The sequence below is a fragment of the Oryctolagus cuniculus genome, chromosome 1 (genome assembly GCF_051225735.1).
Source record: "Oryctolagus cuniculus isolate XC-2025 breed Fujian yellow rabbit chromosome 1, ASM5122573v1, whole genome shotgun sequence".
In the NCBI taxonomy this organism is placed as follows: domain Eukaryota; kingdom Metazoa; phylum Chordata; class Mammalia; order Lagomorpha; family Leporidae; genus Oryctolagus; species Oryctolagus cuniculus.
In genome coordinates this window covers 67,995,915-68,008,479 of record NC_142867.1, presented here as the reverse complement: position 1 = coordinate 68,008,479, position 12,565 = coordinate 67,995,915, and the positions used below count along the sequence as shown (strand labels likewise).

At 59.8% G+C, this 12,565-nt stretch overlaps 1 protein-coding gene across 4 annotated transcripts in view; it reads right to left on the bottom strand.

The window, feature by feature from the left end:
* The window catches only part of CAPN5 (calpain 5), a 49,271-nt gene that overhangs the window by 33,951 nt on the left and 2,755 nt on the right, over window positions 1-12,565 (bottom strand). The window lies entirely within an intron of this gene.

Sequence of the window (12,565 nt, the reverse complement as noted above, 5' to 3'; positions counted from 1 at the left end):
TTCTCTGGCTGGCACCACAGCCACGGGAGAGAGCAGCATGTGGCCACGCCACCAGCTCACGGCATGGCCCCGTCATCCTCCCTCTCCATCGCCCTTGCTGCACCTCTGCAACCAATGCCTCTGATTCCGAAAGGAGCTGGCTCACAGCCCCTGGGCCTCCCTTTGCTCCCTGGGGATCCACGCGTGCTCACACACTGACCAAAGGCAAAGCCACACAAACCTGGTAACGCAGACAGGGAAGGCCTCTGGTAAGGGAGCGGAGCAGGAGCAGTACTGGGGCCTGGCACATCATGGCACCAGTGGATGTGCACATGGCTGGCCAAGCAGGGGAACCGACGCCCCGTCCACACCCGGTCCCTGCCACTCCCCGCTCTGCTCACCTTCTGGGTGACCCTGAACGATCACTCGGCCTGAGCCCCCTCTCTGCCCCTGGAAAGACGGCAGGGCTGGGGCAGGCTCACAGCTTGGTCCCTGCTGCACACTTCATTTCCGTCCCCACATCCTCAAAGGCCTGCTCCCTGGCCGCCCTGACGCTGTGTGACCTCAGCCACTTAACCACTCTGACTGCCCCTCTGCCCAAGGAGGCCATGGCCCTGCACCCCGCCCCCAGCCTCAGAGGCCTGAGGGAAGTGGAGGTGGGGGGAGGCTGGAGAGCCGGTTCCTGGCACCCGGTTACCGAGGAGTCATTAGCAGCACGGGTCTTGGCAGGGTCAGCTCGGGAAGCAATTTAAGCTGCAAGAACTAGATCAGAGAAGCTGAAAGCAGGAGCCCAGAAATGAGGGTTTGCGATTCCCAGTATTTCAGAGCCCCGAGGGCCCAGAGAGGGGGAGCGAGCTGGCTGAGGGCACACAGCCAGGCAGGTGGAAAATGAGGGTCTGGCTGCTCCCTAGACGATGCCTGGGTCAACGCTGCCCGGGGGGTTGGATCTGGGGGAGGACTGAGGGAGGTGGGGACTGAGAAGGGAAAGCTCAGCTATGCCAGACCCCAGGGAGGACTCAGCCAGCCCTCCTGCCTCACCCTCCATCCCTCTAGCCTCACCCCTGCTGCCAGCCAACCCTGAACTTCTTCCTCTTCTTTTTTTTTTTTTAAGATTTCTTTATTTATTTGGAAGGCAGAGAGTTAACAGAGAGGCAGAGGCAGAGAGAGGTCTTCCGGCCACTGGATCACTCCCCAAATGGCTGCAACAGCCAGAGCTGGGCCAATCCAAAGCCAGGAGCCAGGAGTTTCTTCCGGATCTCCTGTGTGGGTGCAGGGGCCAAGGACTTGGGCCATCTTCCACTGCTTTCCCAGGCCATAGTAGAGAGCTGGATCAGAAGCAGAACAGCCAGGACTTGAACTGGTGCCCGTATGGGATGTTGGCACTGCAGTGGCTTTACCCACTATGCCACAGTGCCTGCCCAACCCTGAACTTCTGACACCAGGTCCTGCAGTCCCTGAGCCTTGCACACATGGCCCTGCTGCACACCAAGGATCACCTCTCACTGCACCCACTGGGCCACGAGGCGGGGAGCCCGGGCTCACAGACCCCACCCCTGTCTCTGAGCTCTGCTCCCTCCCAGACAGGACAGGGGGCAGGAAGCCCTGCTGCCCACTGCCGAGCCTCCCCTCTGCGGGCCTGACCTTGGGTGTGGCCCGCTCTGTCTTCTTGGCTTTTTCACCCCGTGTTTGGGCCAGGCAAGGCTGACGACACTGAGCTCCCCCGCTGCCCAGCTAGCTTCACCCCGCATCCTCCACCCGTGTCCCGCAGCCCAGCGGCTATGAGCTCCTCGCGGTGTCACTAAAACTCTCTACCCAGGGCCTCTGCACATGCTCTTCCTCCTACAAAGCACCTTCTGCCTCGGCTGTCCCAGGAACTCCAGGACACGGGTACACGGTGCCCCATCCACACTCTCCTGTCCACCTCCCCGGCCCACTGCGCGCCCTCCAGGGCAGCTTCTGTGTGCACCTCCTCCCTGCACCCCGGGCTCCGTGCTGGAGGCGGGGGACCCAGCGACCGAGCTGAGTGAACCAACAAGGATGCGTGCAGGAGGAAGTCCTTCACAGATGGCCAAACAAGCCCCAAGAATGGCAGGGCCTCCCGGGCGGGATCAGCTTTCCAGATCACAGCACCCAGACTGCGGCAGGCAGGGCCGGCCCTTCCCAGCAGGCCTCGCACTCCCTCCCTCTTCCTGATTCCTGAGTGCCAGCCCGTGCCCACACCCCACCGGGCAGGCTGAGGGGCAGCTGCAGCCCTGCTCAGCCCACAACAGGACCTTGGCTTTGGCTCCCCAGGGCTCACCCAAGCAGTGAGAGCCTGGACGGCCCCCTCACTTCTCTTGCCCACTCTGTCCTTGGCTGGAAGGAGGAGCTACCGGGCCGGGCCCGTGAGGATCCAATGAAACACCACCCCGCAGGAGGCATGGTGGCTGCTGGAGGCGCTGGGCCCCAGGACTGTGCCCCCAGGCCAGCAGCGTCTGGGGCTCTCTGCGACACTTCCAGAGTCCGCCAGGCACAGAGGTTCCCGCAGCCAGGGTTCCCGGCCCCAGGACCACCGCGGCCTCGTGTGGCCAACACCCACGGGGCAGAGCGGGCAGTGCTCACTGCGGAGGTTCCACCAGGAGGGGCCTGGTGACAGAAAGCCGCCGCCTGCTCTGTAGATGAGAAGACCTTTCCACACAAGGGGACGGCTCGAGCAAAGGCCCACAGGCCCCGACGGGCACGGCTGGGGCACGTGGTCTGACAGCGGAGGCCCTGCAGTCTGAGAGTGGAGGCAGAGTAGGGTCAGAGTGAAGGGGCTGGGAAAGTGCCCCCAGGGGCTTCTTGGAGATGAGTCAGGCCGGCCTGAGTCTGAGTCCCAGCTGTGCCACTTAGCCGCTGTGCATCCTTGGGCAACTCAGGAACCCCTCTGAGCCACTGTTCATCAGCAAGGCTCCTCTGAGATGGAAAGAAAGCGACCTCTGCCCCTGGGCCTGCCCTAAGGGAGTGCAGTCCATGCCAGCCTTAGAGGGGGGGCTGGGGCCGAGGCTGCTGCAGGGGGCGGGCCAGCCTGGCCAAGCACGGGGCGGAGTACCGGGCGGAGTAAGCACTCCCGTTCCGGCAGGCCACACCGCGCACTGTGTAGGCTACAGAGGAGGCAGCTGACCCCTGTGAGCTTCCCTGGGGGTTACAGCCACAAAAGCCAGGAAAGAAACAGGAGGGAGAATTTCAAGGCATTGGTCCAGTCCCACTTTACAGATGGGAACATCAAGGCACTGATCCAAAGTCCATGGCTGGTTAGCTGGATCCCAAGCCTCAGACCCTGAGTTCCAATGAAGCTGCGCGAAGCAGGGTCTCGGCTAACACCGCGGCATGAACTCAGTAAGGACGTCACTGCCTGCCTACTCTTTCCCAGGGGGCACGCGGTCGGGTCCAGCGTGCCTTCAACTCCCCACGGCCCTTGCTTGCCTCCAACCCAATGAGGAAGAAGCAGGCTTGGGCTGGGCGTGCCACCAAGCAACAGCTTTCTTGTGTGTTATTATTTTTTTTACTTTTATTTGATGTTTTTCAATCCCTCCCGTTACTTTACATTTACAGAAAGTCAGAGTGGCGTTCCATTTATGGCAGATAGACAACCATTTGTCTCGAGAAGTACTAGGAGTCTAAACAACTAAACTCCATCAGTGGAGTGGGCGGGACCCTGGTCCCACAGCAGGCAGGAGCCAAGACCGGGGTCCTGGGCAGGGACTGTCCCTGGCCTCCTTGAACCCTCTAAGTGCTGGCAAAATGGAGCCAGCACCAGCCTCAGGGGTATCACAACGACCATGGGACATGGGCAGCAAGAGGGCCTCAAAGCCAGCACACAAAGGGCCCAGAGCAGCCAGGGTCATCCTCAGAGAACCAGCTGGAGGCCACGTGTACCAACGAGCAAGGCCCATCACTGTCGCTCCCCATCTTCGTGGAGGAACGACACAAGACCCTGCGCTGTTCTTTTGTCTGCTCGGCCCTCCCTGGGTTTGCTGCTGGTTCTTCCCGGGTTGGCTACCGTCCCTTCCACCTCTGTGGAAGGGCGGTTCCCCCTGCCACTTTCCCCACTTCCGCGGGGGAGCGGCACACCGCCGGCCGGCTCTCTCGGGGGCTGCTCAGGTGTTCCTTCAGATAGATGTTCCTCTTAGATGTTCCTCGTGCATGTTGTCTCTCTCCTCCTTTATAGTCCTCTTCCACCAATCCCAACTCTGCTACCCACACGCCGAGTATGCTGCTCTCCTCCAATCAGGAGCAGGTCCTACAGTTTATTGGTTGAACTGGAGGCAGCTGTGTAGAAGCTGTTACTCCCTTCTCAGCGCCATATTGTGGGAGAGCAGATGCATAGAATAAGTCTTAATTCCAGTAACTTAGTCTAGTCCGGGTTGCTCCCCACACATCACAGAGGCCCAGTCGCAGGGAGTGTGCAGTGTTGGTGCAATGGCAGCCAAAGTGCACCATGGAACAGAACAGAGAGCCCAGGGGCAGACGTGCAGCGCAGCAATTACGCCCCACTTGGCATGGGATGCCCTCGCCCTGCGTCCATATCACAGTGCCAGGTTCAAGTTCCAGACCCTCTGCTTCCTACCCAACTTCCTGCTAATGCTCACCCTGGAAGCAGCAGGGAATGGCTCGAGTACTTGGGCCTAAATTGATTTCCAGGCTCCTGGTGTCAACCTGGCCCAGCCCTGGCTGCTGTGGGCATCTGGGGAATGAATCAGCAGACAGGAGGTCTCTGTTGGTCCCCCTGTTGTTCCATCTCCAAATAAAAAATGAAAATACATTTTGAAAATTAAAAGCAGAAAGTCCAGAAATAATACTGAAGTCATGAGCAAGCACTGAGGAGGGGACCGAGCAACAGTGCTGGGCTCTCGGGCTCTGCCCTGGGACGCGCTCGTCTTGATCCCTACCTCACACTGCACACAAAGACCGAGTCCAGATCGCGCAAATCCAACCGAGAGGGAAAACAAGAATGCTTTTAGAAGGAAACAAGGAACACAGCACCTCCAAATGGCCAACAAATGGAAGACGGAGCGCTCGACTTCACTAGCCATCAAATTCAAACCATAGCTAGATGCCACTGTTCCCCACCAGAATGGCTAAGGCAAAAAAACACCACAAAGGCACCCCAAACAATCCCGAGGAGGGCTCCTCGACATGGGTGGTGAGAACATAAACTGGTACGACCACTTCACAAAATTCTTTGACTATAACTATGAAAGGTGAGCACATGTATACTCTCTGTCCAGTGAGTTCTCTCCTCAGGCTGTGTTGAACAGAAATGGATGCACATATTCACCAAAATCATGGACAAGAATGTGTACTGCAGGAGTATTTGTTACAGGCGAAAACTGCATGCAACCCCAACGTCCATCAACGTAAGAAAGCACAGATGTGTTGTTGTGTGTGCATATGATGGGATGCCAAACAATAATGAAAATGAACCCATCACTGCTTCATGTGCCCCTATGGATGAAGCTCACGAGAATCACAAGCAAGAAGCAACAATAGGGTCCCATTTATCTAAAACTGAAAAGCATAGCCAAATAGCTGATACCAAAGCTAAAGACATCGACAAGAAAACCACAGGCACCCATGGAGAAAGGACAGTGTCATCAGTAGTGTTGGGAAAACTCGATACCCACAGGCAGAAGAGTGAACTCAGGCCCTTATCACAGATGATATACAAAAATGGACAGAAAACAGAAAGGTAAGACCCAAAATTTGGGGGTGGGTGCTGGGGGCAGCAGGTTAAGCGGCCACTCGAGATGCCTGCATCCCATTTGCAGCGCCTGGCATTGAGTCCTGTCTCGGCTTCCAATCCAGCTTCCTGCTACCATACCTGGGAGGCAAAGGTGATAGTCCAAGTACTTGGGCCCCTGCTACCCACATGGGAAAACAGGGTGGAGTCACTGGCTCCTGGCTTTGGCCTGGCCCAGCCCTGTCTATTGCAGTGTATGTGTGTGTGTGTGTGTGTGTGTGTGTGACTCCATCCTTCAAATAATGGTTTAAAAAAAGTCAGAGTCAAAAAAACAAAAGAGAGAGACCCAAATCTATGAAACTATCAGAAGGAGACATGGGAGGAAGCTCCATGACGTTGCTCCGGGCAAGGACTGTTCATGCTAAGCCCAACAGAGGCAAAAAACAGACAAACAAGATTACGTCAAGCTAAGAAGCTTCTGCACAGCCAAAGCAACAACTAATGGAATGAAGAGACAAACCACAGACTAGAAGAAAATATCTGCAAACCAAACATCTGATAAGGGTCAATGTTCAAAATATACAAGCAACTCCAACAACTCACAGCAACGAAACAGCCCAAATAAAAAACGGGCAAAGGGGGGCTGGCTTTGTGGCATGGCGGGTTAAGTCAATGCCTGTAACACCAGCATCCCATGTGGATACCAGTTCAAGTCCCAGCTGCTCCACTTCCAATCCAGCTCTCTGCTGTGGCCTGGGAAAGCAGTGGAAGATGGCCCAAGTGCTTGGGCCCTGCACCCATGTGGGAGACCCGGAAGAAGCTCCTGGCTCCTGCCCTCGGCCTGGCACAGCCCCAGCCATTGTGGCCATCTGGGGAGTGAACCAGCAGATGGAAGATCTTTCGCTTTCTATTTCTCTCTCTCTCTCTGTAACTCTACCTTTCAAATAAAATAAATAAATCTTTCTTTTAAAAAAGGTGGGGGGGGCCGGCGCCGCGGCTCACTAGGCTAATCCTCCGCCTAGCGGCGCCAGCACACCGGGTTCTAGTCCCGGTCGGGGCGCCGGATTCTGTCCCGGTTGCCCCTCTTCCAGGCCAGCTCTCTGCTGTGGCCAGGGAGTGCAGTGGAGGATGGCCCAGGTGCTTGGGCCCTGCACCCCATGGGAGACCAGGAAAAGCACCTGGCTCCTGGCTCCTGCCATCGGATCAGCGCGGTGCGCCGGCCGCAGCGTGCCAGCCGCGGCGGCCATTGGAGGGTGAACCAACGGCAAAGGAAGACCTTTCTCTCTGTCTCTCTCTCTCACTGTCCACTCTGCCTGTCAAAAAAAAAAAAAAAAAAAAAAAGGTGGGGGGGAGAGAGACTGAGAGACATTTCTCAAAAGACATGCAAATGGCCAAGAGGGACATGAAAAACACTTGGCACCAGTAACCACCAGGGAAACACTAAAGAAAACCACAGCGACACATGACCTTGCACCCATTAGAAAGGCTGTTATTGAAAAGACAAAGGCTAAGTGTTGGCAGGCATGTGGAGAGACGGGAACCCGTGCTCACCGCTGGTGGGAATGTAAATTAGTGCAGCCCTTGCGGGAAACAGCATGGAGGATGCATAAGAAAAGGACGAACAGAGCCGCAGTCCCACTGCCGGGGAGACGTCAAAGAGATGAACTCAGCATGTTGAACAAACACGGCGTTCGCTGCAGCACGGGTCCCAACAGCCAAGATGCACAGTCACCCCAAGAGCCCACAGGTGCACGGATCAAGGGGGCGTGGTGCACGCACCACAGAGCACCACCCGGCCTCCGAGAAACGAACTCCTGTCCCCTGGGACGACACGGGCGAGCCCACGCGACACTATGCTAAGTGCGATAAGCCAGGCACAGAAAGACAAACGCCGCGTGATTACACAGGTGGCACCCAAGAGGGCCCAACTTGAGGAGCAGAAGGGGGCCGCTGGGGAGACGCTGGCCCGGACAGGGGCCTGCTGTACGTCGTGACTGCGGCGCAGAACGACGGAGCGTGCTCTCGAGGACCGCACACGCTGACTCTGTGTGTTCTCGCCACAGGAAGTGGTGAGCATGCGAGGGAACGCACGGGAATTAGCTCCACGTAGCCATTCCACGATATGCACACATTTCAAAACACCCTGCTAGACAAACACATACCATCTCTATTTGTCAATTAAAAATAGTTTTCGAAGAGAAGAAGGGATAAGTCATCCATGGTGAACAGAGGGCAGGGTGGGAGCTACTTTGGGGAGGGGGCACGAGGGGGCTGGTTCACTCCCCAAATGTCTGCAACGGCCAGGAGCCTGGAGCTTCATCTGGGTCTCCCTTGTGGGTGGCAGGGACCAAAGCACTTGAGCCACCTTCTGCTGCTTTCCCAGACGCGTCAGTGGGAAGCTGGCTAGGAAGCAGAGCAGCCGGGACTCAACCCAGCGCTCAGATGTGGAGTGCGGTGTTGCAGGCAGAGGCCTGGCCGCCCTGGAAAGTGTTTCTTGATCCGGGCGTGGCCACCCTGGAAATCCCCTGAACCGCACACGTAGGTCTGACGTTCTTTTCTGAGGACCAGCTTTGTCCCAGTAAGAACTTCACCACCAAAAGCCAGCACAGAGCCCTAAGTAGGGGGCTCCTGAGGCTCAGGACCCAGCCCCAGCCCTGTTGGGATGGTGGGGTGTGGGGCGGGAAAGGGCTCCAGGCCCTCAGCTCCCCACCTCTCAGGACACCCTAAGCACTTAAGTCCAGAGACGTCCCACATGGGGCGCCCCATGCTCCAACCAAGCATCCCCTCGAGGTTTCTCTGCACCTGGGAAGGGGCTGCCAAGCACGAGGGCCCCTCCCCAGGAGCCACACTCGGGGAGGGGCACGCAGCTGACCCAGAGCAGAGCAGGGGTAGGGGGAGAGACCACGGGGGCAACTGTCCAGGATGCAGAGACCCTGGGACACATGACGTGGGGACGGGGCTGTACCCTGGGCTGCAAGAGCTGAGGAAGGCACTAAACAGGGTGGGCGAGGGAGCTGCATTGTGGCTGTCTCAGGAAGACCCCTCCAGCTGCCGCACCAGGGAGAAGGGACTAGAAGAGGGCAAGGCAGGGGCAAGGCGGCGGAAGGAAGGCCACAGAACTTGAAGTTGAGCTCCACGCCGGGCAGGAGACAGGTGGGCTCTGCTGCGGCATGGGAGGGAGGCTCAGCGCTGCACTGGGGGGAGGCAGAAGGGAAAACGCATTTCCCCACCCCCCACTGCAGGGTCCAGCACGGCCCAGGCTGGCAGAACGGGCATCACCCAGCGCCAGCCCAGGGGCCCATGATGCCCACACTCACACCCCAGCGATCAAAGCCCCCTCGCTCCCCACCCCCGACCCCCACCGCCATGTAGCCCTTTGCCATAGGGAGGGGAGGGGCTGAACAGCTGTGTCTTCCTCATCCAGGGCCCCGCCCCCAACCTGCAGGTCCACACTGAAGCCACGATGGGCTGGCCCTGAGCCGGCTGACAAGGCGGGCGCCAGACCCTCCAGGCGGTCCCTGTGAAGAGGGGCACGGGGGACAGGCACAGGGAGAACGGCGTGGCTCTTCAGGATCGGGAATCAGTGAAGGAGGGAAAGAAAAGGAGGCCATGGCGGAGGGGGGGGGTTCCCCCAGGAAGAGCTGGAGCAGGGGCAGGGCCCTGGCAGCTCAAAGGACAGCTCTCAGGGGTGCGGCTGCCAGCTGTCAGCTCCCTCGGGAGCACAGGGGTCAGACGCTGAGCAGGAGCCAGCCCAGGGGGAGCCAGACCAATGGGGGAGGGGAGCCTCTGAGCCACCGGGTTGGGTTGTTTCGGGGGTGTTGTCTTGTTTGTGTTTTAATCTTCCTCATCCTGTACTCCACAGCCACCTGCACCTGCTCCAGGACCCATCACTTTCACATTCTTATATGCGGCTCCTGGTGCCACTGTGGGTGAACTCTGACCTCCGGCGGCAGGAGGGGAGGGAGACGATGTGTGTGCAGAGAGAGCTGGGCTCCAGGCCGCCGGGACTCCTGGGCTCCGACTCCAGAGCAGAGGCGGCCAAGCCCGGTGAGTCACTCTAGCCCACGCCAGGCAGGCTGGTACCGGGGCCGGGAAATCCTGTCTTTCCTCCCCACTCCCTCCCTTATCATTTCTGTGTCCAGTCCGCTCTCCACCCAGCCAGAGAGAGACATCTCTCTAACATGTAAATCCAACTGGGTGACTGCCCTGTGCGCGCGCGCAGGGGTGGGGGGCACGGCATGGGCACAGGGGCTCCTGCCAGTCTTCAGGGATGGTGGTCGGGGAGCTCTGGGGTCCCCCAAAGTGAGCAGAAAGAGGCAGCCTCAGGCTTGGCTCTGGGGGACCCGAGTGAGTCATGCGGCCTGACCCACAGCTGTTCCTCATTTGAGAGTTGGGTCGGGCCCAGGAGTCCGCAGAAGAGGGGGCTCCACCGTGCGATCTGGCCGGGGGGTGCTGAGGGCCTTGGGCAGGGACAGGAGGACGCCGAGAACCTGACCACACTCCTGGAGGCAGGTGGCTTCCGTGCCTGGGCTTGGCCTCAGGTGACACGCACCCTGGTTTTGACACTATGAGACACACACCCCAAGAAATGCCTCAGTCCTGGACAACCCAGGGCAGTGCGGGTCGCCTACTTCGGGGCTCCCCCAACAAACAGCAGCGCACCCCAGGAAGGGGCCTTCTCCCTCCAACCTGGGTGGGACCTAGGTGCTGCTCCCTCCCCCACAGGGAGACAAGCTGACACTGAGACTCGATCAGCTCACCAAAGCCACCGGGCTGTGTGGCCCCGGCAGGCCCCTGCTCCCTCTCGCCTGCGTGCCCCTCCAGTCTGGAACCAGTCTGCACCCCTGGCGCCTCCTGCCTGCTTCCGAGACTCAGGGTTGAAAGCTGGTGAGATGGTTCCTGTCTCCCAGAGGGGTAACCTGAGGCACACCCATTCTACACAGACAGTGACAGGGGCTCAGGCAGGAGGAAACGCGGTCTGGACAGAGGCCCGAGCCTGTCCACGTGAGATGGGGCTCTGCCCCAGAGCTCGGCCTGGTGGAGGAGATACAGAGAAACCAAACACTAGGCAGAGATCTGCCCTCAGAGTGAGGGATTCATTCAGACAAAGCAAGGAAGGCTGCACGGAGGAGGTGGCATGGAAGCAGGGTCTCAAAGTGTGGTCCAAGATTTCAAGACTGAGGTACAAGGTTTGAGGTGGAAAAGACACTGAGGGAGAGTGAGCCACTCAGGCAAGGCTGGCGGTCAGGGCATGGGGACGTGAAGAAGGAAGTAGGGGCTGGCTCAGAAATAGCGCCATGGCCAGGTGTGGCGGCTAAGAACCCAGGGTGCAGTGAGACGTGACGATTCTCGAGGTCACAGGGAAGAGAGCCCGGGACACAGGCGGGGAGGCCAGGCCACAGAAACAGCCGGGGGAGCAGCAGGCCCCGGCGCAGAGACGGACGGAGACCCAGCACGCTGGCCAGGGCGTCTGGGGTTTCCGGGGTTCTGCCTCCTGGGGTGGCAGGGCTCCTCCCCGGGCGAGTGGCCCGCTGGCAGCACCCAGGCCCCGGGCACTGCTCTGCACCCTACCCTGGCCCTGCCACTGCAGCATGGAATGCCAGCGCCTCCCCCTGCACTCAGCAGGGGGTCCATCAGAGCCCCCAAATGGCAGGCAGCCCCAGAGGCACCCACTCACCTGCCCAGCCTCAGACAGGGGGGCCGAGGCCCGGGGAGGGGCAGGCAGTTAGCCTGTTTGTGCCTCCAATTTCGCATCTATAAAATGGAGATCTTTCCCACTGGCCCAACCTGCGCCTTACCCCACACCCCCTGCCCCAGCGGCCCCTAGCCCCAGCCCCGCCCCCTCACACAGCACAGAGTGATCGTCTGCAGTAGGCAGGCCCGCTCTGCAGGCCTAGCACGCTGTCACACGCAGGGTGGGCCCAGTCACTGGGCGCCCAGGGGACCGGCCAGCACGCTCCCCCCCTTTCAAACCTTCCAAGCTCCAGCTACCAGGGGCACAGGCTGGGGGCGACAGACACTGAGAGGGACCTCACAGGGAAGCCAGCAGCTGCGGGCACCCCAGGGAGGGGCCAGGGCCGGGCCTGGTGCCTGCACTGCCCTACAATGGGCTCCTGTGGCACACTGAACAACGGCCCCCACAGACGTCCACATTCAAGACCCCACAAGCTGCCAATGTCACCCTACACGACAGCCTGGAGGCTGGCGAGGAGCCCCAGTTGTCTGACGGGCCCTCAAGGCAATAGCAGGAGTCCTTGTAAAAGGGAGGCGGGGGTGGGGGCTTCAGAGGAGGGAAGGGGTGACGCAGCCACAGGAGCTGGAGGAGACAAGGCTCTGATTGTGCCTGGCAGCCTGTGGAAGGGTGCAGCCCCCCGGACTCATGCTGCCCCCCACCCCCGACCTCCAGCACCGCGAGGGGAGGAGCCAGACGGCTCAGTGTGTGGCAATTCGCTTCCGAGGTGACAGGAAGCGACTACTGCCCTTGAAGCCGAGTGGACGGCGGAAGGTGGGTGACGAGGCCCACCCCTCTCGTGCTCAGGGAAGCCATGAACTGCTCCGCTGTGCGACAGTCACCCCACACCTCAGCGTTGCAGTCGCTGTCATTAGGAACGGTGGCCGGGTGCAGAGCACGCAGATCCGGCCAGTGGGCTCCTGGCCTTCTGTCCACCATCCCTGGCTGGGCAGCAGGGGCTGCCCTGACCACAGGCCCCAGGGTGGCAGCAAACCCAAGCCACACAGGCCCGCTGAGCTGCAGCCCAGGGAGTGCTGGCTGGGCACGGAGCCGCGCCGGCCATTACAGGCGAGCAGAGGTGGCTTCCGCATCTGAGCCCGAGGGCTGCCCCGTAAGACAGCCAGGAGCAGAAGCCCAAAGGGACCTGGCCCACT